Source organism: Malaclemys terrapin, chromosome 9 (assembly GCF_027887155.1).
Source record: "Malaclemys terrapin pileata isolate rMalTer1 chromosome 9, rMalTer1.hap1, whole genome shotgun sequence".
Lineage (NCBI taxonomy): Eukaryota > Metazoa > Chordata > Testudines > Emydidae > Malaclemys > Malaclemys terrapin.
The window spans coordinates 88,629,655-88,656,459 of record NC_071513.1 but is presented as its reverse complement, the minus strand read 5'-3'; the positions used below and the strand labels follow the sequence as shown (position 1 = coordinate 88,656,459).

At 40.6% G+C, this 26,805-nt stretch overlaps 1 protein-coding gene across 1 annotated transcript in view; it reads right to left on the bottom strand.

Annotated features, from left to right (window-relative positions):
• The window catches only part of SERPINI1 (serpin family I member 1), a 69,381-nt gene extending 42,666 nt beyond the window's left edge, over nt 1-26,715 (bottom strand). The window contains exon 1 of the mRNA XM_054038966.1: nt 26,607-26,715. The gene's annotated coding sequence lies outside the window, so the exon portion shown is untranslated. The remainder of the gene's footprint in view (nt 1-26,606) is intronic.
• Nucleotides 26,716-26,805: the final 90 nt, after the last annotated feature.

Genomic DNA, 26,805 nt, shown 5'->3' with positions numbered 1-26,805 from the left:
CGATAATGTCGCCTTTAGACTTAAACTGCAGTGATTCCATCTGGCAGCTGCGTATGGTGAAACTTAGCTACTGCCCTTTTAATTAAATTACAATTGGGAGTTAGCGTCTGGGATCACACTGATCTACCAAATTTCACAGTAGAATACAAAATGTGTGACTCGTTTAAATGATGGAGTCTGTGATACGTTTGAGAGTAGAGGGGAAGATATTCTTAACTTGTGGAGTTTCTTTAACAATAAAAATTGAGAACTCATTGCTGCCTCTGATGGAAAATTATTTGACCCAGTGTTATTCAACCCCTCACATCTCCATGTTTCCTTTGAGAAGTCTTCCCCAGGTCAGCCCATTGTGGGGAGGGTACTGCACCCACCTACCCATAGAAAAAGGCAAGGGGTTGTCTCTTGCAGATCTGTCATATTTGTGAGCATCTTGGGGGACCCACTGGGGCTGCCATCTCTGAGGTACAAGAAAACATCTGGGATGATCCTGAGTCATAAAACTAGACAGCTGGCAGTATTTAGTGAGCACCTTTATAGATTTCCCAGGACAGCTACATCAAAGAAGGGACTATCCTGGGGAAATCTGGACAGGTGGCAATCTTAGGATCCTCTGGAGGCTAAGGCCGCACCTCCAGACTCTATGCAGCTTTCTCCTTCTCCAACTTAGCACAGTTGTAATGGAACCTCCTAGGGCTTCCCCTCCTTCAAGGATGCTCAGTACTAGAACTGGTCGGGAACCAGAATTTCCATTCTGTGGGAAATCCAACATATCAAACTTTTTTTTTTTTAAGTGCCAAATTGGAACAAAACACATTTCTGAAACTTCCCACAAAATTAAAATCGATTTTTTTTAATGAAGACAATCAAAACATTTCATTTCAATAGCATTGACATACTTCATTTTGAATTTTATATAATATATACATACTAAATATATTTTAATATAAAAGGGCAAAATGAAATATTTAGCTGTTTTCCCTTGTCAAAAAAATTCATTGAAATTGACACTGCACCCAAAACGTTTAGGTTTTGATTAAACTGCTCATTTTTTGAACCCCCCCACAACACATACACTCAGTACTTGCTAAAAACTGGGTCCCTTGAAGGGGATTCAAGTTGGGCACCCAAAATCACTCGTCACTTCTGAAAAATCTTGGCTTTGGTGAATTTAGATCAACACTTTCAAACTTGGGCTCAGCTAACGTTAGGAACTCAAGCAAAAGTAGTCTCATTGGGAGAGGTGCTGAGCACCCACAGCGTGTACTGAAGTGTTCACATGTTATGAGTCAGCCCTGCTGAAGCTCTCCCTGTTTAACACTCTCACTAGGCTGCTGGGTTTGGACCCACATGCTGGTCCAATGTGCTATAGAGATTCCCTTTGGTTTGGGTAGATCCAAAGCATGGACTCCTTTCCTCCAGGCTCATTCCATAGGCATAGATTCTGTCTGGTGGCCCTTCTCAGAGGTGTGGCTCCGCAGTCCCGCCACCTTATTCCAGTGCTGAACACCCTTTCCCTACCTCCAAAAGAAGTTCATCAGTAGCATAAGGATACCTTTTCCCTAGAGCACCCTTGTATTTGCTCTGGTTTACAATTTATCCTTTGGGGGACAAATGATAGTTGAAACAAAGAGGCCGAGACTTTGCAGAAGGATTTCTAAAACGATCAGTCTTTCTTCAGGTGGGAGGCAGGAGCTGAGTCTTTTAGGGAGTTCAGGATCTTGTCCCCCTTCTCCTGCATACACCTGCTGCCTTCTTCTGGTCATTTTTCTAAAAACGGCCAGTGACAGAACCTACCTTCTAGAGACTTCCAATACTCCATCAGATGATTGCTCTGATCAGCCTCAAGCCCCATCTGGTGATCCAAGTCAGTTGTCAGGTGATCTGTAGCTTGGGCATCATCGACCTGGAGTCTAAACTTGAAAAATTGGTTTACACTGGGCAGTAGCCACCTCTTTGTCCAACGGGGGTCTTCATTTTAATGGACAATCATCAGGGTTTAACAGCCTCCATTGTTAGCCCTCTGTTAGGTGCAAGAATTGCTCCTGACGCCTCCTGTGTATTTCAGCTCAATATGGAAGGTACAGAGCCCAGGTGAAGGATCTGAACAGTCTTATAATCAAAATGGTGTTCAGGAGGCAAAATGGAGGTTGTAGTTTCAAATAGATACAGCATTCATAGGCTGTATATAAACAGGTTCACTTAACCGACAACCCACAGAAGCTGGCAGCTGTGAAAATGAGGCCACTTCTCTTTAAGTGCCTGAATATCAATTTAGGTGTCTACTGTAACTATAGGCTATCTAAGCTTGTGTCTTTTGGCCACAGCTTCACAACACTCTTGTGGAGGAGGAAGTATTATTGTTGGATTAATTGAGGGAATATGAAGTTCGAATAAGCTGTCTGATTTGGTTAGCTGCTTTGGGGGGGAAATCACATGCAAACTACCCTGCAGGATTGAGCCCCATTTTGGAAGAGGATTTAAAAAAAAAATAAAATAAAAGCTTTGCATTTTTTTTCTTTAAATGGCACTTTCCATTCATCCCTAGCAGGTGTATGGCTGAGGCAATCACACATCCTGAAATAGCGTGCCTGATACAAAAAAAAATAAAAATCCCAAACCTTATGATCTCTCTAAAATGTTATCTTTAGGAGGACTTTTTTTTCCCCTTTTTGATTTAGTTCCATGTGCATTGGCTCCAATGGCTAATGTCCCATCATCTTTGAAATAACTTTGCTGTCACTTTTTTACTACTTCTATGAGGTGTACAGAACAGCAGACAAAATGAAATTGACCTCAGGGTTTCCTGTTCAGAAGGCAGTGACTCTGAATCAACAGCTGGTGTTAAAATGTCATAACTTTATTATTAATGTTCATGGAGATTAAAATATAAATGTAATTGCACATTGCTAAGGCAAACATACTCACTCAAACAAGTCTGATGCTTGACATCTGTCCATAGCAACTCTGTGACAAGATAATAAGCTCATAACTATATTAAAGTCTCCTGAATACTCAGTTCTTGCAATGCAGCAAGACAAAGAAATGTGTATATTGTGAACCAGCTGACTCACTGGCTTTGTGCAACCAGAGTATAACAGGCACTAAAATGCTACTGATGGAACACAGTAATAGGGTCTACATGGGTGAGCAATTTTGCAGGGTTGTCATGGTAAATTTTGGGGAAAGCCATGGTAACAATATCACAAATTATGGAAACCTTTGAGCAGGAGGGGTTGGAATCACAGCGTCCATCACTTTTGTAGCAACCAAGCTATCTTACAGACCTCTTAATACAACTCTTGCAGTATTCAGAATAGGGGTATCTAGCAACTTTATTGACAACTGGTTATTGTCCCTCTCCCTCAGACATCGTTCTCCTGGATGCCCCACGCTTCTAATTTTTGTTTAAAAATCTGGCCTTTAAAGCAATGGCTCTCAACCTTTTCAGGTTACTATATCCTTTTCAAGAGTCTGATTTATCTTGTGTACCCCCAAGTTTCACCTCATTTAAAATCTACTTGCTTACAAAATCAGACAAACATACAAAGTGTCACAACACACTATTACTGAAAAATTGCTTACTTTCTCATTTTTGCCATATAATTATAAAATAAATCAATTGGAGTATAAATATTATACTTACATTTCAGTATGTGTGTGTGTGTATATATATATATAAAAATAATCTCACACACACGCACACAGTATAGAGTAGTATAAACATGTCCTAGTCTGTATGAAATTTTAGTTTGTACTGACTTTGATTCTGCTTTTTATGTAGCCTGTTGTAAAACTAGGCAAATACCTAGATGATTTGATGTACCCCCGACAGACCTCTGCATAGCCCCAGGGGTGTGTGTACCCCCTGGTTGAAAAGCACTACTTTTAAAGGTTTGCTTTAGCACTACCTCCTTTTCCCACCCCACCCCACTTTTTGCCTGGTTGCTTTGACCTGCCATAGTATATGATTATTAATTAATTACAGTAAGCCTATAGACCAACTGAAATGAAGGCCCTATTCTAGGTGCTGTAGAAACACAGACGTAGACAGTCCTTACTCTGAAGATCTTACATCTGAGTAGACCAGACAGGCAAAGAGCAGGGGAAAGGAGTATCCCACAGTGAACAAAATGACCAGGGCTAATGTCATGTTAAATCCATGATATGTTGTTGGGTTTGGGGGGTGGGGGGATGTTGGCTTTTTGGGTGGGTATGTGGAGTTTAGTTGAGAGGGGATTACTTAAACAAAAAGACAAGAGAAAGGGAAGGGGGCAGTGCAGGACGGAGGGAGGGTATGTTCATGGTGCAGTATAGGAAAACTTGACTGTCCAGAGAACAAAGAAAATTGGCCTGTGGGATTGTGGGATATTTTTAGCAAACGCAGTGGGGCTGTCTCTACATTGCAAAGCAAGAGGGCTTGAACCCTGGGTCCTGGCTTGATCCAAGCTTTAACCCTCCACCCCTCTGGGGTTCTGGGACACTGGATCCGAGCCGTAGGTTAGCATGATTTGTGTGTAGACAGAAGAGAAGTTAGGCTTGAGGCGGAGTTGGAACCCTGGATTGACACTGCTCTACATAGCAAACAAAAAACCCCACCACCGCAAGTGCAGCTCCACCAGAATCCCCTCTAACAATCTTTTTGACAGTCAGTCTCCCTGTGTTTGGGCAGCAAGTTAACTGAGAACATCTTGTAGCACAAAAGCAATTCTGTCAAACTTCTGCATCTATCCCTTATTTATTCCTCTCTGAGCAAGCGAACACAGTCAGTTCTGTCGCCTGCACCCACACACCTCCCCTAGCTGTTGTCTGAAGTTCTGTTCTGCAGATCAGAAATGAAAAGCTGCTGATGCTTCCTGCTCCCCACTCCCCGAACGTTGTTTTGCTTGCAAGTAGCTAAGTGTGATCTATAAAATGACAATTCTAAGTCTAATCCCGGTGTGCCAGGAAGCTGAGGAAAAGGATCATGAGTTTATTCTGGGAAGTTACTGTCTTTGAAAAGTCATAAGGATAATTTGTTTATAAAATTAATAAGTGTATTGAATGTGTGACTAGGCAAACAAAGGACTGCATTTTTTTGAACCTGTCTGGGCATGCAGAAGACTAGAGTTTGACACTTTTTACACACTTTTGTTCTGCTCATTCCTCCTTTGTTTTGGAGTCTGATTTTTCTTGCTGCTTCGGAAAGCAATTTATATTTCACAACCCTGGTGGGAGCTGCAGGAGGCATAATTCCTTTCAGAAAAATCTTGGCTTGCAGGCGGTGCCAAGCCACTTGAGTGTCTCTTTAATGGTATGTACAATGAGCTACGTAGTTTAGCCAAGCAATGTAGAGTGGGAGCTTTGATTCTGCCTCTCAGGCCTTTTTGGGGTGGTTACTAGTGTCATCCTTGTGTTCAGGGAGTGCAATTCTCTGTCCCATCCCTGACCCAGTCACAGCTCTGTTTACACCATTTAGACTAGAAGTTACAACCCCCCCCCCCCCCCACATTGCCATACAGGAACAAAACTGAAACTGCTCCAGCCAAGGGGCAGGGTAAGGGAAAGCCACGCCTGAATACCCCCTACCCTGGTCTGCTGGGAGGGTTTGGGGGGATACTTTGAAGCAGTAGGATCTTTCTATTCACAGAAGTTTTCTAAAAATTGTCCAGAAGAAACATTGGGGGAAAACGGAGTTTCCCATTGGCTGCACTAAGGCAGAGTTCAGTGTGATCCTCTTTTGACATGATCCACTGTGGGGATGAGCTTTCTTGATTAACTCAAGACATATGGGAGGAAATTAGATGAACAATATATGGAGGTAAATTTCAGAGGGGAAAATAACATGCCATTGGGGGAAGAAAAGGATTGGATTTTATGGTGAACTAGTCCAGCTTCCCAAACTGATTTAACAAGCCACAGTTAGCGATTCCGTAACATCTCTACTGGAGTGGTCCCTTGGGAATAAAATACAATAAAATTACGTGGCTCACAATTTGTGTTGCAAGTCAACCCTACTAAAGATGTGGTCTTGTATTGTGTTCAGTTCTGGGCACCACATTCAGGAAAAATGTGGATAAATTGGAGAAAATCCAGAGAAGAGCAACAAAAATGATTAAACTTTAGAAAACATGACCTATGAGGGAAGATTGAAAAAATTGCATTTGTTTTGTCTAGAAAAGAGAAGATTGAGGGGGGGATATAACAACAGTTTTCAAGTACATAAAAGTTTGTTACAAGAAGGAGAGTGAAAAATTGTTCTCATTAGCCTCTAAAGATAGGACAAGAAGCAACGAGCTTAAGTTACAGCAAGGGAGGTTTAAGTTGGACATTAGGAAAAATTTCTTGTCAGGATGGTTAAGCACTGGAACAAATTGGCTAAGGAGGGATGGTCTAGTTATTGCTTAGTCCTGCTTTGACTAAAATGCAGATGGCCTATTGAGGTCCCTTCCAGTCTTACACTTCTATGATTTAGTGTGTTTTAGGAAGGGATGGGAACCTTAATATGCTGGTCTGTGTAGAGAGAATTTTGTGCTAGGATACAGAGCAGACGGGAGGTTTCCCTCTAAGGCAGTGGTTCTCAAACTGGGGGTCGGGGGTTGCAAGGTTATTACATAGGGGGTTGCGAGCTATCAGCCTCCACCCCGCTTTGCCTCCAGCATTTATAATGGTGTTAAATATATTAAAAAGTGTTTTTAATTTATAAGGGTGGGTGTGCACTCAGAGGCTTGCTATGTGAAAGGGGTCACCAGTACAGAAGTTTGAGAACCACTGCTGTATAATATAATGGAGAATGATATCCTTAAACCATGCCAGAGAACAGAGAATTGGATCTGCAACGGATTACTACAAATCCTGCTCCTTCCTCCGTGACTGAAGTAGTCCCCCGTGGCTGTTGCACATGTTCTCCACTGTGGGCAAAGGAGCTGCATCGCAGTGGATCATTTCCCTCTTTGCATTCCAGTGTGCAATGGGGATGGGCAAAGGGGCAGTGTGGTACGCTGTGCAGGGGATATGTGCTGAGCTAGGGGGCCAAAAGGCAGAACAGCACTAGCTCTGCTGCCATGGGAGCCTCTCTGGCCGGGAAGAAGTGTTTCTCAGGAGGGATCTGAATGAGGAGAGTGTGGTGGCTTGGCAAACAGGCTAGCAAGGGAAATGGTGCCTAGAGATGGAAGTAGCAGATGGAAATAAAGAAGGCTGATATTATTGGCAGGGCAGGAAGGATGTGATGCCAAGTAAAGTCTGAGGTGGAGCGGATTTAAAATGAAACCTCTTTGGGGACAAAGGACTCTTCTTCTGTACGTGATATTTTCTGATTTCTTACTATTTAATTTCAGTTATGTCAATGTTGAGTAATCAACATCCTCTGCCTCAAAAATGGTACAAAGTCTTAAATTTTTTTGTCGTCTTTGGACTCTTTCACTATATGAAGTTACAGTGTATGACACTTCAGCCTTGCTACATGTTTCACATCAAGTCTGTTGTTCAGCAGTCCTAAGAAGGACCGCTTCATTAACTTATTTTATGTCAAACAGATGTTACAATGGGATATCCCATCGGAGAGAGAGAAATGCTTGAGAAATTTGGTTAATTGCTCATGATAGTTCTTTTATCTCCATACAGTTCAGATTTGTAATGAATATACCTACACAGACTGAATGACTCTCTCCCTTTTCTGCGATCTCCTTTTAGAAATAAGTATCTATCAGTTACTTTTTTCCTTCCATTTTTCTGTTAGATGGTTTTTGGAAGTTTTTGCACAAGTCCAGTTTTATGGGAAAGCTTGTTTCAAACTTGCAGCCATTGCAGCTCTGCTGGTCAGTTGGTTGGGCTTAGCATCTCTGCCAAAACAGCTCTTTCAGCAGGCTTTGGTAGCAGTCATTTGTAGCTCTTGGCCAGGTTCAGAACCATTGCCAGTACAGCTCTATTAACCGGATGGTGATAGATTCAGCATTCTGCCAGTACAAGTCCCATAGCTGTCTGGCTTCACAACATCTGCCAGTACAGAAGCTGCCAGGCCTAGCTTGGTCCCTTCGGAAGCTTTGTTGGCCTACTGATGTGCCTTGTAGTCCCATTTTTAAAACACGTCTGTTGGTCGGCTGTCAGCATTGTGGCTATCTTGACTATTTGTTGATTCATGGAATCATTTCCAAGGATAATTGCAGTCTGTCTGGGAACTCACCAATGGCTGCGGCTGCTGCAGTCTTTCATCTTGTATACAGTAATTGCCTATAAAGCTGAAAAACGTTGGAGAAGCAAGGTCTGCTAGTTATTCTATAACAAATACTTTGTAATAATAAATTGGCATTCCTCACACATTGTGTGACATTCCTTTTAATGCTAATGCTCTCTTTGATGCCATTCTTAAATAAACAGAATCTACTGATTTCTTATTTTAGTTTTGTGGAATTTAAAGGTCTGATTCTGGTCTGAGTTACACCAGCTTAAACCAAGAATAACTCCATTGACTTCAGTGGAGTTATACTGGTATAAATGCAATCAGAATTTGGTTCTAAGTCTTTGACTCAAATAGGGCTTCACAGGAATAGGCAAATTGTTTCAGACACAGATTTTCATCCAGTACCCAAAGTAATACTTTTTTTCCCTCTTTAAGTTTGAAATTTTTCAGTTAATTTTTCCCTCCCATTTCGCACTTCCTGGCTGTGGACTTACTCATCTGACCTAGGTCTCCAAATAGCTATGAGGGGCCTGATCCTGTTTCCATTGAAGCCCTTAGGGAGAAAACACTCCATAGAATTTAATAATTATAATCCCATATTATGGTAACAATTCTGTCTTTGTTCTGAAGGGTTTGTTTACCCTGACTTGGGAGCGCTGCTGGGGCAGATTCCTCCCACGTGGCTCCACAGTGGAGTCAGCAGTCTAGTGCAGAGTCCGGTACCCAAGCTGTGCACTGGGAGGGTGGCCTTGGCTTTGACATACATCTCTATTCAAATCTCCCTGATAAAAGGCTAAGCATAATTGCTGCTGTTCCAGGAGTTCTCTCTATTCTCTAAGTGAAATTTCCCACCACATTTTATTTATGTGGGACAACTAGCACAATTAAAACAAAGAAGTCTGTACTGGGTCAGATCTGACAACTTGTAACTGCTAGAATAGTTCTCACAATGAGCCAATTTCCACCCTCACTTACTGCCATGCAATCTCATTTGTGACTGGATGGATATAGAACAGGAGGTTAGATTTTGGACCCACGTTTGTTGTTTAAACAGACACTAGTTAAAATGTTTTGTTAAAAAGGGCATCCACGGTTCTTTTAAAATCTGAATGTTACAATAATTTATAGCAAATAACCAAATCATCTCATTAAAGAGATTCTGTGCACTGCATAATTTTTACAATTTTGGCTACAAGCTTTCCTGATGGGCAGAAATTGAACCCAGTTTACGTCCATGGAGTTGTGTAATTGTGGCCTTGTTTAAAGAAAAATATTATTAATTTACTTCTCAAAAAGGAACTTTTTTGGGGAGAGAGGTTGTTTGGATGAAAACTTCAGAAAAGAAAAAGATGTCTTCTAATCAAACCAGGTATTTTTTGGCTTTTTCAGTTCAGTCCTTCAAACCAAATAATTCCATTATTTGCTCAGCCCTATCCTCACAGCCCCTAGCATACAGGGCTCATTGGGAGAGAGAGTAGCCAGAGTGCAGTGTGCTCCAGCTATTTTGTGCCAGCACAGAGACACAGAGCGGGTCATTACGAGCCAACTTAACTTACAGGAGCCCTAAGGAAAAGGGTTAAATGCTGATCTGACTTGCAAGTGTCCAGTCCTGTTTAAGTACACAGTTACATGCCACCAAACATTTGATGTTTCACTTCCATTTTTGTTTAATATGGTAATAAATTAGTTGATTAGATACAAGATCCAAGCCTCAAGTGGAATATATGTTATTGAGGGCTTCCTAGAAAGGACATATCCATACAGGTAATGGGGATAAAAATGCAGGCACTGCTTGGTTAATATCATATGCAGTTGTACTTTGAGTGACGTAATTTATTTTACATGGCCCCAGACATGCTTATACGAGCTAACAAAAACAAATACTACTACTGTTATAGCAACCATTAATATATTTCATTCTTTTGCTAGACTAGGCAAGATTAAACTTATGCTGCAGCAACCTGAGGTGGTCTTTTTCCAGTAATCAGCTGAATTTCAGGAAAGATTTCTATGTATCAGGAGTGACACTGCAATGACTATAGAGAAAAAAGGATTAAAAAAAAAAAAAAAAAAAAAAAAAAAGAGGAATTACTAATACAATGAGGCTTGAAAACTCACTTTTTATCACAGCTGCAATTACATGCATGAAGGGTCACAGCGGATCTCTAAACTCACATTCTTCTAATACTAAGTACTTTTTTTAATTTGTTGGTGTTAGACAATCTTTATTCTGCACTTACGCAGCAGATGTTTCCCTTGTATCTATTTGAAAGAAACTAAAAATCTGACCTTTTTCCACAACAAATTAGCCCATGACATTACAAATGCTAGAATGTAACCACACCTTGTGCACCGTGGGTTATTTGTCTCTCCCTGTATCGACAATGTCCCTCATCATTGCCATTCACTGAACACTATGGGGAGGGGGATTGCAACTCACTTTGCCCATGACTCCATGCTTAAACCATTCGTTACTCCCTCCCTCTGTTAATCTCTAAACTCAGTTTCCCTCTGGGGTGCTCATCAGCAATTCCCTCCACTTAATATCCCACATCCAATTGTAGTAGTCTCAAATAATAGATTTTATTGGTAAATTGTCAAGAGAGAAAAAGTATGACAAAAGATAACAGGAAAGAGAGATTTAGTTAATACAAGATTTGTGCCCCCAAATGATGCCTTCCAGAATACAGTACAGGAATATTACCTATATCAAAGTAGATCATCTGAAGCCTGGCCACTTTAGCTATCCCTTTTACACGGACAGTCCACGCCACTGAACAGCACACTAACCCACAGAAACCCTCCTACCAATGCTACAAGAAGGATTCTGCATGGACTTCTCCTGACAGTTGAAACAACAGACTGGACTTCTATATAGAGTGCTTCTGCCAATGTGCACAGGCTGAAATTGTGGAAAAGCAGCATCATTTCAGCCGAGCAGAACACAACGCCATCCACAACCTCAGAAACAACTCTGACATTATAATCAAAAAGGCTGACAAAGGAGGTGCTGTAGTCATCATGAATAGGTCGGAGTATGAACGAGAGGCTGCTAGGCAACTAACTCTCTGACACCACATTCTACAGACCTCTGATCCCACTGAGGGGTACCAAAAGAAACTGCACCATCTGCTCAAGAAACTCCCTGAAGAAGCACAAAAACAACAAGGAGTCTGGTGGCACCTTAAAGACTAACAGATTTATTTGGGCATAAGCTTTCGTGAGTAAAAACCTCACTTCTTCAGATGCATAGAGTGAAGAAGCACAGGAACACATCCCTAGAGCCCCGACCAGGGGTATTCTGTGTGCTACCCAAGATCCATAAACCTAAGAATCCTGGATGCCCCATCATCTCAGGGATTGGCACCCTGACAGCAGGATTGTATGGTATGTGGACTCTCTCCTCAGGCCCTATGCTACCAGTACTCCCAACTATCTTCAAGAGACCACTGACTTCCTGAGGAAACTACAATCCATTCGTGATCTTCCATTCTACACCACCACACTACACAAGGTTTTTTTTTTTTTTAAATGAATAACTTCTCCACTTGAAAATGAAGGGTAAATTTAGATATAGGAGTAAATACTGACAGAGCATAACATCCAAGACATGGGGATTAAAATAACCCCACATCTACTTGAGTACCATGGGGTCTTTAATGACAACAAACAGTTAGGGTTTACAGTTCAACCAAAATAAAGAACACTGCCACCACGCCACAAAAGCAGCATTGTGCCTTTATTCTGGGATACTGATTCAGTACCAATTCAGAGGCAAGACTCCCACCATTAATTCCCTGAGGGTTGTGTTGAGAGCTCCCATCCAAATATTAACCCAGTCTTACTTTGCTTATTTTAGGACAGCTGAGGAGGTAACAACCCATGGTGGAATGGCTGCAGACTAAGTAGACCCTAGTAGTTTAAAACCCATTGACAATGGTGAAAATCCTTCACAAAGAGACCAATGTTACTAAGTGTCATTTTTCCAGCCAGGTGAGGTAGCCATAACTACCATGGAGATTATAACCTGATTTATGAAGCCCTTTCAAATGTTATGTGGTAAACTATACTGCCTCACAGTTTATGCCTTTCAGAAAAATATAACTGTCTGATATGCAAGTTCAGCAGATTCTCAAAAATGCTTAGGCTACATCATTAAGTAATCACTTACTATATTAGAACAAAACATAAAAAAGGCTAAATACCGTATCAAATTAATTTTTACACAGTGAGTATTAGTGTTTTGTACCTGACTGATCATATCACTGCTTATTACCGTACTATGTTAATGCTATCCGTTTTCCAAATACAATATTTAATATTAATCATATGCAAATTAACCTTTGCCTTTTAATAAACTTATTCATGATTGCTAATTTTATTTCTAACCAAAGCTAACAAAGTGCATCATCCTCCATTAGATGTACCAAAAGAGGAAGAGCTTAAATTAACTTGAAATACATAGTATCAGAGAATGATATGTATTTATTCCCTCCAACACCTATTTCTTTTATTCAAAAGGAAGAGTCAGGAGAAGTTTACTTAAATAAAATTTCTCCCTTTCAGGTGTTTAACCTCAAGCAAATCTGGTTCACAGGTTACAGCCCAATGCTACCCAATGCATAAAGCATTCTAAAATAAATAAATGAATTATAAAATGCACTAGCAAGAGAAATAAATGATTTCCCTGAACATTTTCATAGCTTGCAAGAAGACATCAATTACTGTGCTGGTCTTGTAAGTTAATGATTCATAGTGATGGATTATTCATACACGCCAGCCAGCTGAACATTATACTTTGACTCTAGAGGGGAAAAGTGCAACAGGTCTTAATTAATTATGCTTTGTGCAAGCTCAGAGACAGTCAAACTTCAATAATAAAAAGTGTTTCAACCTGGACAAATTTAAAAAAATAGAATTGATAGCAATTTAAGAGTAAAAAGTCCTCATTGGTCTCCATAATCCCACATAAGTGAAACAGCCTTTTACAACAAGAGCACATTGCCTCAAGTTATCTCCCTAAAACAGTCCTAAATTGCTGTTTTAGAAATATACATTTTGTTGGCAGGTTTCAGAGTGGTAGCCGTGTTAATCTGTATCAGCAAAAACAATGAGGAGTACTTGCGGCACCTTAGAGACTAACACATTTATTTGGGCATAAGCTTTCATGGGCTAAAACCCACTTCATCACACCTACTCTACTCAAGCATGAAAAACTGATTTAAATTTCATGTGAGCATGCCTGTCTTATGTTGTTTCTATAACTTCACAAAAAACTTAAATGATGGAACAATTTCTTGCTTCCAGAGCACATCAAGCTAATTTGCATAGACTTATTTCAATTCCACTCAACACCATGAATTTCTGTATGAGCGAAACAACCAACATTTCAGTCTCTTGTGCTTATTTTCTAAATACAAATAAAAAGAAGTTTCCTTCTGGAGTTCTGATGTTCTCCTATAAGCATCTCCATTCCCTGCTACGTTTACAGGTGTCCTGAAAAGATATTTACTTTGTGTATCATTTTGATCAGAACTGTGGAAAGTGTTTGTACTGACACAAATCTAGGCTGTTCAGTAATAGCTACTTCATTTCGGGTATAAAAATGTTATTTCAAGCCATTGCACTCAAAGTTCCTAGAAGTTTTATGAAACATTTGTTTAAAAATGGTGGTAAGAAAAACTAGTTTATTACAGTTTATGAGAGAACCTAATATGAATAGTGTTTCTAGTAGACTCCCACTGGGAATCATATTACTCTGCTCCAGGGGAGTGAAAAAAAAAAAAAAAAGTCACCACATTTGAGGAGTATGATTTATGAGTTTTATCCTCACAACACCCTTATGAGGTAGGTAAGTATTCCCCTCATTTTATAGGTGGGGAAACTCAAGCACAGAGTAGATTACATGACTTTCCCACGGTCACAAAGAAAGTGTGTAGCTAAGCTAGGAACTGAACTCAAGTCTTCTGGGTCCCAGTTCAGGGCCCTAGCCTCTAGACTATTCTTCCTTGTGCTCCTAGGATGCAATCCTGCAGCCTGAAATGATCCAGGAAACCAAGATGCCTAGTTGCTTGCTTGCTTTCCCCCTGCCACACATAAGTACCAAACACTGAGGCCACTTTTTGGGCCCTCACCCCCTTTTGAAGTTATTATATTCATAACTACCCCCAAAGTCTCCTGCTGCCTTTGTTTTCTTGAATACGGTATCAGCTACAGTTCAATTAATTTTCTTATTAATTTTCACATTACAGCACTGAGACCTGCTGCGCCTCACTCATTACCTTTCTCTGAGGAGTGCTTCCATGATTTTTGGAGCCTTAAATTCTATATTCAGGTCAGTGACAGAGTTCCAATGACTGGGTGAAATCCTGGCCGCATTGAACGCAGTAGATTTTGTGCTACTGAAGTCAACAGCACCAAGATTTTATTGGGCTCCGGGGTGGGGTTCAGGGTGCAGGAGGGGGCTCTGGACTGGGGTAGGGGGTTGAGGTGCAGGGGGGTGAGGGCTCCGGCTGGGGGGTGTGGGCTCTGAGGTGGAGCTGGGGATGAGGGGTTCAGAGTGTGGGAGGAGGCTCCAGGCTGGGGTTCGGGAGGGGCTCTGGGCTTGGGGCCAGAAATTAGGGGTTCAGGGTGCAGGAGGATGCTCCAGGCTTGGGGCTGAAGGATTCGGGATGCGGGAGAGGGTGTGGACTCCAGGAGGGGGCACGGGTCTGGGGCATGGACGCCAGGCAGCGCTTACCTCAGGCAGCTCCTGGAAGTGGCTGGCATGTCCCTCTGACTCCTAGGCAGAGGGGCAGCCTGGGGGCTCTGCACGCTGCCCCCATACACAGGTTCTACCCCCTCAGCTCCCATTGGCCACGGTTCCCAGCTACGGGAGCTCTGAAGTTGGCACTTGGGGCGGCAAGTGTGCCTCGGACAGGGGCAGCGCATGGAGCCCTCCTGCCCACCCTTGTGCCGAGGAGCTGGAGGGACGTGGCAGCCGCTTCTGGGAACCGCGCTGACCCGGCCGCTGGGGCCGACTGGACTTTTAACGGTTCGGTCAGCTGTGTTGTGCTGACTGGAGCCATCAGGGGCCCCTTTTCGACCAGGCATTCTGGTCAAAAACTGGATGCCTGGCAAACCTACAGTAGCGCAGGTTCTAATACCTTCTCTTTGCTAAGGCAGAACTTGTATTTAGGTGAGTTGTACTGTACTGAACAGGAGCTATCTGCACATGTTCTACATTTAAACCTCAGCCTCCTTCACGAGGGGGGAGAAAAAAACCCAAAACACTACATCTGATATGTTTTACAATTCTTTTACCCCGGTCACAACCTCTTTGCCACAGGATTCCATCTAACACACTAGACTTTCACGTACTCATCACTAAAGCCAAAGACCACTCTCATATCCCATCTCACTCCTCCAATCCCCATGCCAAAAAGACTCCCCCCTCCCCATGTCACATTATTGGATACTGGATCCCCGCATCTCTTTCGTTTGATCTGACATCTCCATGGAGCACAAGCCCTCCTTCTCCAAGGACCCTAGACGTGATATCACAATCTCAACTCTGCCAAGTAGCTCCAACTGATCTCTGCACCATACAGTACAGCTACACCCAGGTCCGGCTCTAGGCACCAGCTTACCAAGCAGGTGCTTGGGGCGGCCACTTTGGAGAGGGGCGGCACGTCCAGCTGTTCGGCGACAATTCGGCGGACAGACCCTCACTCCTGCTCGGAGTGAAGGACCTCCCGCCAAATTGCCGCCGCAGATCGCGGCTTTTTTTGTTTGGCTGCTTGGGGCGGTCAAAACCCTGGAGCCGGCCCTGGCTACACCTAACATAGCTGAAGTGCATGAAGATAATTACCATTGGTTATTGCCAGCTCCAGAAGGGAAGAGTTAAGATTGCATTAGTATGTACTTTGACTCTGAATTTCCTTGTTTTCTGAAGTTCGAGTTTCACTGAACTCACTATCTGGAAAGGCACAAGACACCACCAGGCAACCTTAACTGTGTTAACAATGTTTTCTGTTAGGAACTATTACACTATTCATGGCTTTGAAAGCCAGTATAAGCTAGTTACACAATTAGAACTGTGTGAACAGCTGATTGTTTTTTGTTTTTTGAGGTGGGTGGGGGGGTGGGTCTTGGGGGCAGGCAGCCAAGACAAGCTAACCAAAAAAAAAAAAAAAATCACTTCGGGTCAAACAAAAATGTTTCATTCAACCTAAAATGAAATGATTAGTTCTGAACCTTATTAACCTTTTATTTTTGTACATTTATATAAAAAAGGTAAAATTTTGAAACAGACATTTTGAATCACAACAGTTAAATGCTTTGTTTTGACTTTTTTTAAAAAAAAAGTCAAAACGTTTGTTTCAAAAACGATTTGTTGAGTTCAACATGAATTTGCAAAATATTTCGGTCAACCCAAATCTCCTTTTATTTTGGGCAAAAAGAGAAAGTTTTGTGTACAAAATTTCATCCAGCTCTAGCTACAATCTGCTTTTAAAAAGCATATCTCCCTGTAGTTTATTTCCCTTTACTGTATTTCTGTTTATTGTTTTTAAGATCTCCTTAGTAGCCTCTTACTCCCATTGATTTTTTCTCCTTGTCCACTTGGCAAACTTTGATGTTTTCCCCTCTCTTACTTTCTGATTCATTCAAAAGGTAAGAAGACAATAAACTAGCATATGTACAGTAAAAGGATTTTTCTATATCATCTATCACAGGACTTCTCAGCGGACAGCAAAGAATATCTTGGTTTTATATATAGCTGATCATTTTGGTACACTACTATGAATCTTTCATTTAGAACAATGTGATCTCATGCTGAAGATCTGCTATTATAGTAAGTTGATCAGCCTGCCTTGGGTTTTGATTGATTAATATTTATAAATAGTAGAGGGAATTGGAGAGAGTGCTTTTATCTGGAAGACTGAATATGTCTGAGGAAAAGAAAAAATATGAACTGCATCAGTGATCTTAAATTGCTATGTGAAGTACACAACAATTAAATGCTCCAATAACAGCTTTAATGTGGACAGAGGGGGAAAAAGCACTCTAGAAGAATAGATTTATTGAGCCAATTAAAAATATGTAAGTTTAGTTAGATATATAAAAATATGACCAAAGTCCTCACTGGATAAACTGTGGTAGGAAGCATCACCATAAAATCTTCAGACATGGAAACGGATGTTGTTGGAAGACGCAATTTTTGCTGTTGTGTTGAGAAATGTGGCAGATGTGCAGACACCTTTGGTAATTGTGAGACAGCAAGCAATTAATACAGGGCATCTTTAGATAAATGCATCTAAATTACCCCTAGATTTAAAAGAGGCCATGTTCAATGAAGAAATAGTAAACAAAGAACTGGTGCAAAGGCGAAGGGCCAAATTCTGCCTTTTTTACATGGAGTATTACCTCACTCCTAGCTTCCAATGGTACTACTTATGGAACTGGGTTCTACACCACATGAGTACAAGTGCCAGGATTTTACCCTCATGGGCAAATGTGGGGAGCAAGTTAATTACTGCTAAGGCAGCTTAAGTCATCTTGCATTGATGAATACAATACAATAAAGGGAAATAAACTACAGGAAGATACGCTCTTTAAAAGCAGATTGTAGCTAGAGCTCAATTTTGATAAATGCAAAGTAATGCACATTGGAAAACATAATCCCAACTATACATATAAAATGAGGGGGTCTAAATTAGCTGTTACCACTCAAGAAAGATCTTGGGAGTCATTGTGGATAGTTCTCTGAAAACATCCATTCAGTGTGAAGCAGCAGTCAAAAAAGCGAACAGAATGTTGGGAATCATTAAGAAAGGGATAGATAATAAGACAGAAAATATCATATTGCCTCTATATAAATCCACGGTATACCCACATCTTGAATATTGTGTGCAGATGTGGTCGCCCCATCTCAAAAAAAGACATATTGGAATTGGAAAAGGTTCAGAAAAAGGCAACAAAAACGATTAGGGGTATGGAACGGCTTCCGTATGAGGAGAGATTAATAAGACTGGGACTTTTCAGCTTGGAAAAGAGACGACTAAGGGGGGATATGTTTGAGGTCTATAAAATCATGCCTGGTGTGGAGAAAGTAAATAAGGAAGTGTTATTTACTCCTTCTCATAATACAAGAACTAGAGGTCACCAAATAAAGTTAATAGGCAGCAGGTGTAAAACAAACAAAAGGAAGTATTTCTTCACATAACGCAGAGTCAGTTTGTGGAACTCTTTGCCAGAGGATGTTGTGAAGGCCAAGACTGTAACAGAGTTAAAAAAAGAACTAGATAAGTTCATGGAGGAAGGTCCATCAATGGCTACTAGCCAGGATGGGCAGGAATGGCGTTCATAGCCTCTGTTGGCCAGAAGCTGGGAATGGGCGACAAGGAATGGATCACTTGATTACCTACTCTGTTCATTCCCTCTGGGGCACCTGGTATTGGCCTGTCAGAAGACAGGATACTGGGCTAGATGGACGTCTGGTCTGTCCCAGTATGGCTGCTCTTACGTTATGAAGTGCTAGTGCACAAGCCAATGCACCATAATGAAGAATTCAGTCCCCTTTCTCAAGGTTACTGAAGCAAAACAACTCTACGTCTATTTTAATGGCAAGTCAATGGGAGTTTAAGTTTTTCCTCTGCCAGATATGGTGACACAAAAGTTATGTACATGGATTAAATCCATGGAAGGAAAGGGGATAATGTGGAAGGGCTAAGGAAACTAAAGTCTTTCTCAACCATTCTTGTCAAGGTTAAACCCAGTAAGGGAGAATTCACACTTTTATATCTAAGGAACCCTACTTCACATATGGGACTGCATTGTGAGAGTATTTGGAGGTCCAGTCTGGTTAAGTGCCAAGATCTTCCTGGAAGGAACTGAGTGCTCTTTGCCTTTATCAAGTATGAAGGGTTGAGAGATGTCAGCAACTCACAGGGAATTCTTAGCACTTTATAGTATTAGGTTCTTGTTCAGTGAATGCCTAGCATAACTATTACATTAAAATGAACAACTGCATGAGTAAAGTACAGCACCACAAGAGATCTGTATTTCTCTCTCCCCCCAAGTTAGTTTTAGTTTATGCAAATTCTAAAATGCTAACTAACTAAAATATGGCTATATTGTTTAACTTTCTTCTAGCATGAATTCTAATCAACAATATAGAAGACCATTCCTTTGGAGAGAATTTGTCTTAAAAATGGAAAATATTTCTTTTAAAAAGCTAGCTTTTTATAAAATGTGCTAGTAGGTCAATAACCTTTTGACAAAAAAAATATTTATTGTATTTATTGCATTAGCTTCCCAAGAGTCACTGATACAAAACAGAAAAAGAAAGCCCCCCCCTCCACCCTTTGAAAGAGAATCTGACTGCTTTGCAATCTTGCAACAATTGATACAGATCAACAGCATCAAAATGGAAATCTTAAATTCAGTTTTCATTATATTAATATAGCTATATTCTGCAGCTATCTTCATTTATTCATATAAATGTATCAAATAAAGATCTATAGACATGTGACATGACACTTGAAATTTTAATTACTTCACAAAGGTGGTCATCATACATACTTGCATAAGGCTGACAGTGAAGATATTAAGAATCATTCCAAGAGCGTTTTGAAAACAGAGAATACAGTTATTGTAGAGCCCTGTGATGACAGGCATGGCCACTCTGCCAAGTACCATGACTGGGTACTTTTCAACACTTTTCAACCAGACAATTTTTGGCACAAGTGGCTCTGCTTTGATTTTGTCTGGGATGAAATGAGTGACAGGATGTGGAGTACAATATAAGTGTGTGAGTGAGTGAGAGAGAGAGAGAGACTATCACTCCCATCCACCAAAGGCAGAATCACACTTTTGCTTTTGAAGCACTGCAAGTTAGGGTAGCTTTATTGATTAGAGCACTGCTGAATAAAGTCATTGGAGTACAAGTTGTATGGGCTGTATTATTATCTGGATTTATGGCTGATATTATATCCTCCCCCTACATCCCCCCACAAAAAAAAACCCCATTATCTGACTCAGGAACCATAACATAAATTTCCTTCAGGTATTGTAATTCAACCTACTTGCATTGCTGTATATGGCTAATGCTTTCTTTTTGGACACCTGCATTCCAAAACCTACATAACTCTTTCCACACCTTCTCTGTGATAACTGTAATGTGCATGTGTGCGCGTGCACACACACACACACACACACACACACACAGTAAAGAAAAAGCTAAATAAACTCCTTAATGCAACTTGCTGAGTTCTCTCTGCCATTTTGTATGTGTCATTTTCTTTTCACTAGGCATAGAACTTTGCAGTTTTTACTGCTGGTATTACTATAGGAGCAACAACAGTTGAACATAAATTTGTTTTGTTTGTTTGTTTGTTTAAATACCTAGGAAGTGACATAAACAAACCAAAAGCTATGTTGAAAGAACAATGTGTTAAGGTCGCAAAGTCAAGCACTCAAGAGTTGGGAAGTGCCAAAATTAAGTTCCCCTATGGTCACACACTACGCAAGCAGCCAACCAACATCACTAGACAGGCATTGTGGTGGAATCCCCAAGGCAAGCGGAAAAGAGGCCGTCCAAGAAACACCTGGCGACGCAACCTTCAGGCGGATAGCATAAAAATGGGCTATACCTGGAACCAGCTAGAGCAAATGGCCCAGGATAGAGGACTCTGGAGATCTGTGGTTGGCAGCCCATACCCCGATTGGGGTGATGGGCATGAGTGAGTGAGTGATGGTACCTTAATTCTGTCCTCTTGAGCACATGCAGTATGATATAATCTTTAATTACATGATCACATACTACTTTTTTCCATAAGACTCCTCCCTCATTCAGTGCATAGGAAGCACTGTGCAGTGTTCAAGGAATGAGATGGCTGTTTAGTATTGCTTTCATGATGTAAAGTAATACAAGAATTCTCAAATATAATGACAGGTTTCAGAGTAGCAGCCGTGTTAGTCTGTATCCGCAAAAAGAAGAACAGGAGTACTTGTGGCACCTTAGAGACTAACAAATTTATTATTTAAGTTTTTTACATTTACTGTTTTTCATATAAAGACAAATTAAAAAGCAAGTCACCACTGATGATAGTATCATATACATATGCAACCAAATATACAATAAACATAATTATGTTATTTACACATATAAAATATGATAATTCATAGTGAATAAGTTCTGTTGAGTTTATCTGGATATGCAAAGTACCAGATACCAGTACAGGTGTGTGAATATTTAAGGCAAGATTTTAAAAAACAGGTGCCTAATGTTAGGCTCTAAAAGTCTAAGTCCATATTTAGGCATCTGTTTTTGGTAAGCACTTAAGCACAGAGCTCTGCACCTTGAGGGGAAACTGTACAAGGTCATGCACAAAGTGAATTTCACCCATAAGTGTTCTGTTACAAAGTTAATGGAACAAAGTATAACGCCTATGAAATACATGGATTATCAAATGCTCTTTTCTACAGCAAGTTTTTCAAATATGCCAGAGACATTTATTTGCAGGTGAGGAGTAATTCCCTAGCAAATTCGAAATTTTGAAAAGATGACACTTTAGTCACATGTGAACAAAATGTTTGAAAAGCTAAGGGTAACAGTTTCCACACCAGGATCAATCAGAAGTGGCTAAATAGAATATTGGCAAGCTACCTCCAGCCCCCAAAATAAAATTCAGCTTTGGCTAAAAATAACCACAAGACATTTAGGTAATTTTCAATAAGCTATTAAGGGCGTGTAAATAAAGGCTTATAATAAGTGCCTTCACAATAACAACATCACTAGCACAATGCTATGAGTGGCCATAGGTTTAGTTGTACCTGAGAAATGCAGTAAGAGGGCCCAACCCTGAAGAGTGATGGTCTCCAACAGAAAGTGAAGAGGCTCAACACCTCAAAGGAGGTGCTAGATGGCCACTTTCATGCAAGAGCTGACAGAGTCAGAGTTCCTGCAGCTAAGGGGTTGCTCCAGGAAAGTAATACTCTCACTATGTAGTATTTTGACTATAGTTATTGGACCAATAAGGGACATGGGATCTATGGAGAGTAAATGGGGCTGGAAGAATATCACTTGTGCGTTACCAGGTATTCCCCATATGTGGAAAGTGAATGATTTACTCACATATTAAAATGGACCACAGGATGAAACAGGCTTAACGTCAAGAGATAAGGTGTACATTAAGGATGGATGGTCTACCTCTGCCAGATTTTCTGTGTCACCTTAGACAAGTCACTTACCTGCCCTGTATAGTACTGTAGATAATACGTACCTACCTACCTGTGTGTGAGACACTCAAAAATTGCAAAGAACTTTGAAACACACCCCAGATTAGAATTCAGAACTAGCATAGCCATAAGAATATATAAACGGGAATGCATGACATAATTAGCCAAAATTTCTATGACTAAAACATCTGCTCTAAACACTGTTCCCATTGGGGAGGAAAACATTCCCTCCTTTACTATTGCTCAACAATTACACAAACAAGCCTTTCCCTTACGGATAATACAAGATAAAAATGTAGATGAAATTGATCTGATTTCATCTTTGATAATGGTTTACACATAAACATATTTAAAAAGCCTGGATATCCATCTTTGCTTTAAATTGATAATGCACACTCAAAGATATCCCTTGGATGATCAAAGACTCGGTTTTGAACATTAGGTTAGAATTAAGCTCAAAAGTACAAGGTAGGATACAAAACATACCATAAGCTCAATGCCTTATCCATTAAACCATTGTTTATATTAAAAAAAAAGGGGGGGGGGCTTCCCGTCCTTCTCCCATTTACATAAAACATTCCAAGACTGTGCTCTTGATATACTTAGCTACTTACTAGTGATAAAGTGAAGATCTTAAATATCCAAATCTTAAATATCTAGATTAACCAGAAAGATACTGTCAACATTAATAACTCTATTTTCCACTCCTTTGTCAGTGTACCTCCACTGACTTCAAGGGAAATATTTCTGATTTAATTAAGAGTGATAGGAGAATCAGTTTTTAAGTAATCGCCTCACCCCTACCACCCTTATTTTACATGGAGATTTGTGAATTTACCCAAATCTTCATGTATATGTTTTTGGTGGAATTTTTTTAAAAAGCAGTATTTTTACTGCTTCTTGGGATTGTTTTGTAAGCCTGATTTTCTTCACATCATTTTTATTTTAGCCAATGTCGTTAAAACAGTAAAAAAAAAAAAAAAAAAAAAAACCTGTTTTAACATTAATGATACTTGCTGAACTCTCACTTGCAGTTTACTGAGCTTTTTAAACTTTTCATCATAACTAAAATCACCTTTAGAGGTAGCTGGTAGGAATATTTTCTACACTCGCAAGGTGAGGTAAAGACACCATATTTTGTCGGTCTCCATATTTCCCCCAGGGAGCGAGGTGAAGTGGAGGGAGGGAAATCATACGTAGAACCCTGAATGGATACAAAATTCGTATCCACAGCTGATTCACAATCAATGGATGTAAAGCTGACTGATATCTGCAGATTTGCAGGGCTCTAGATATAAAATTTTGATCTGCATCCATGCACAATCCGCAAAAATGTTCCGCAGACATAAAGTGGATATTTGCAGGGCTTTAATCATATGGCTGCCACTCACTCACTTGATGCCAATCTGAATATAGCTTGTTCAACCATTTATCTATAATTTTATTCCCCCCCCCCCCCCATATTGGAAAGAACATAGTGGAAATAGCTGTGCCTTAAGCAAAACCACTTCGCGCTGTTACATGTCTGACTATGTATGACCTATACCAAGGGTTCTCAAACATCATTGCACCATGACCCCTTTCTGACAACAAAAAGTACTACCCGACCACAGGAAGGGGGACGAAAGACTGAGCCCACCTGAACCCCACCACCGTGGGTAGGGAGGCTTTTCCCATTGTTCCAGGCAGGGGGCTAAAGCCGAAGCCCAAGGGCTTCAGCCACAGGCAGGGGGCCTGTAACCTGAGCTCTGCTGCCCAGGGCTGAAGCTCTTTGGCTTTGGCCCTGGATGGCGGGGGTCGGGCTTTGGCATTGGCCCCAGGCAAGTCTAAGCCAGCCCTGGTGACCCAATTAAAACTGTCCTGACCCACAGTTTGAGAACTGCTGACCTATATTAAAAAGTGGCCTAAAGATATCATAAGACTTGCTTTATAACAAGGCAATCATCTACAGTTGCTTTTAAAAAGCCCCAAACTCCCTCTCCCCCTCTACAAAACCACAACAGACAGCAGTTTTGAAAAACCAGGAAGGGATAAGAGAATGGAAAATGTATTCATCTTTGACTATAGATTCTCGTCTTGGAAAGTCAAATCTGTGGTTAAATAATCTGAGGGAAGAGAACCAGATATTTAACAGAATATTCTGTTCTATGAATTTTTTAAACAAAAGTGTGCATTACTACACAGCTTCATTTAAAAAACATATACTTAGTTTAATTTTCTCATGCATGTATGCACAAGAGAGTGTCTGTCTATCTCAGACCCCCACTCACCTCTTGATTTGTTTTATGGACTTCTCAAAGCACAAAAAAACCTTTCCCAACCAGTAATTTCATTTTCCATAGGACTTACAGAAATAAGTCCTACAATTATTAAAACAAAAGTCTTTGGGATGCCAAACAAAGTTAAAAGCTATTAATGATATTAATATTTTTGTATGCTACACATATTCTAAATCTACCCCACCAATAGTGAGGGATGTGCATTAGCTGGTATTCAATGGATTCCACAAAGACAGATTAAAAATAATACAAACCAAGGTAGAATGAGGGGAATATTGTGGTATTTTAATGGAGCATAACATTCAGATGTCATTCTGGCTTTCTTTATGCATTAAGCTATCAGGACCTAACAGGTGACAGATGGTTCCCATGTTGCGTTACTGTCCCAAATATTTGAGATCTCTGTTCCCACACTGCAAAGCTAGGAGCTTCAAATGTATGCACGGCTTTACACAGACAGTCCCTTTTTGTTACCAAAAGTTATAACCAATGGTTGATAGGTTTAATCATCATTTATCTATTCATTCAGGTGTTGGCACTCTTCCTACACATCCTCCTGTTATATGAAGTGTTTACATCTTTATCATGCTATACAGTATTCTTAAAAACTCTCTTTACATGAGCTAACAAATTTAAGAGACCTGAACTTAAATTTTTAAAACCAATTTTTAAAAAACTTATTTCTTGATTGTCACATGCTATTTAAAGTTCTAAAGCTTTCCTGTAACAGTTGCTCTTAGCAACTAACATGTTACCATTGTTTAAACAGGGAAATGGATGGACTTAAAACAGTGATATTATTATGAGCTTTACAGAACTGTTCATTTAAAGATCTCAAAGTGCTTTACATCATTATTATTATAGTATCCTCATTTTTATTCATAATAAAAGGGTTAGAATATAACTTAGTTTTTGCATCATTTTTAAAACCTTGGATAATTATTGTATTAGTAGACTGGTAAATGTACACTGCGAGAGGTTGCTATTCATTTTACTGAGCTGTCAAGATGTGCGTGAGACTTTGCAAAAGGGAGATTTCAGATATGGTGTATTGCATGGTTTAGTGAGCCACACAATGCAAAAATCTTATGTTGTAAAGAGAAAGGCACTTTATATTTAAGTTTTTCTCCAAATAGGGGACACTTACGAATATACACACACACACACAGAGACAGATATATATACACAATATATACACATACAGCTACACAGATATATACACACACATGCTCTAAAATAGCCACCCGTTTTAAATACACTACTTCTACACTCATTCTGAAGTGACTTGAAACTGAAAGACTTCTAATTATGTTTTTTGAATTATTTTTCAGTTTTAAGAACTTCTTAAATCTTCAGAGTTCTCAATATTATTTTCTACAGCAAAGCTAACGCACTCTGAATTGCATCAACAAACACCAGATGTTGGGTCCCAGTTTACAGTAAGCCACTGACAAAGTCGTAAGGCAAGTACAACAAAAGCCAGGACTCAGATTTACAAATCTATAACGGATGTGGAAATAGCTGCTGTCAAAACAACCATTGGGGCATGAAGAGAAACAACATTTTAATAAAATAGAAGATTTTAATAAAAACCCACCATGTAAAGGGGTGGGCTGGGGACAAACATACCACTGGACTAGGTTACACCCACATCCAGATTCAGGAATTTATTTCCTTGGTCTGCACGCTGTGCGAAACTGAGAGAGGTTGCTCAATAACTGACAAGTGAGCTGGGTTTAGACGACTCACACACATTGCCATATATATATGTTCAGCAATAGTCAGAGGGAGACTTTCGAACAGATCCCAAACAAGGAATGCGAAGTCAATTGGCATGCAAACCTCTAACATGCATTCACCACGGGGGGCAGCTCCCCAATAATTCCATAGGGCGGGGAGCCCCCCACGCGCACCCGGGCTGCCCGCACCGCGAAGTACCTGACGGCGCTTACCTCCCTTGGAGCGCTCCTGCAGCAGATGCGGACGCCCCCCGCCCCGGCTCCGCTAGACTGGAGCTGCGGCTAGTACAGGGACCGCCTCAGGAATTGTTTCTGTGGCGCCCGCCGACGCCTGCATACTCTCACGCCTGCCCCGCCCCTCTGGGGGCCACGCCCCCTCCTCCGGACCGGCACTCCGATTGGGCTAGCTCTC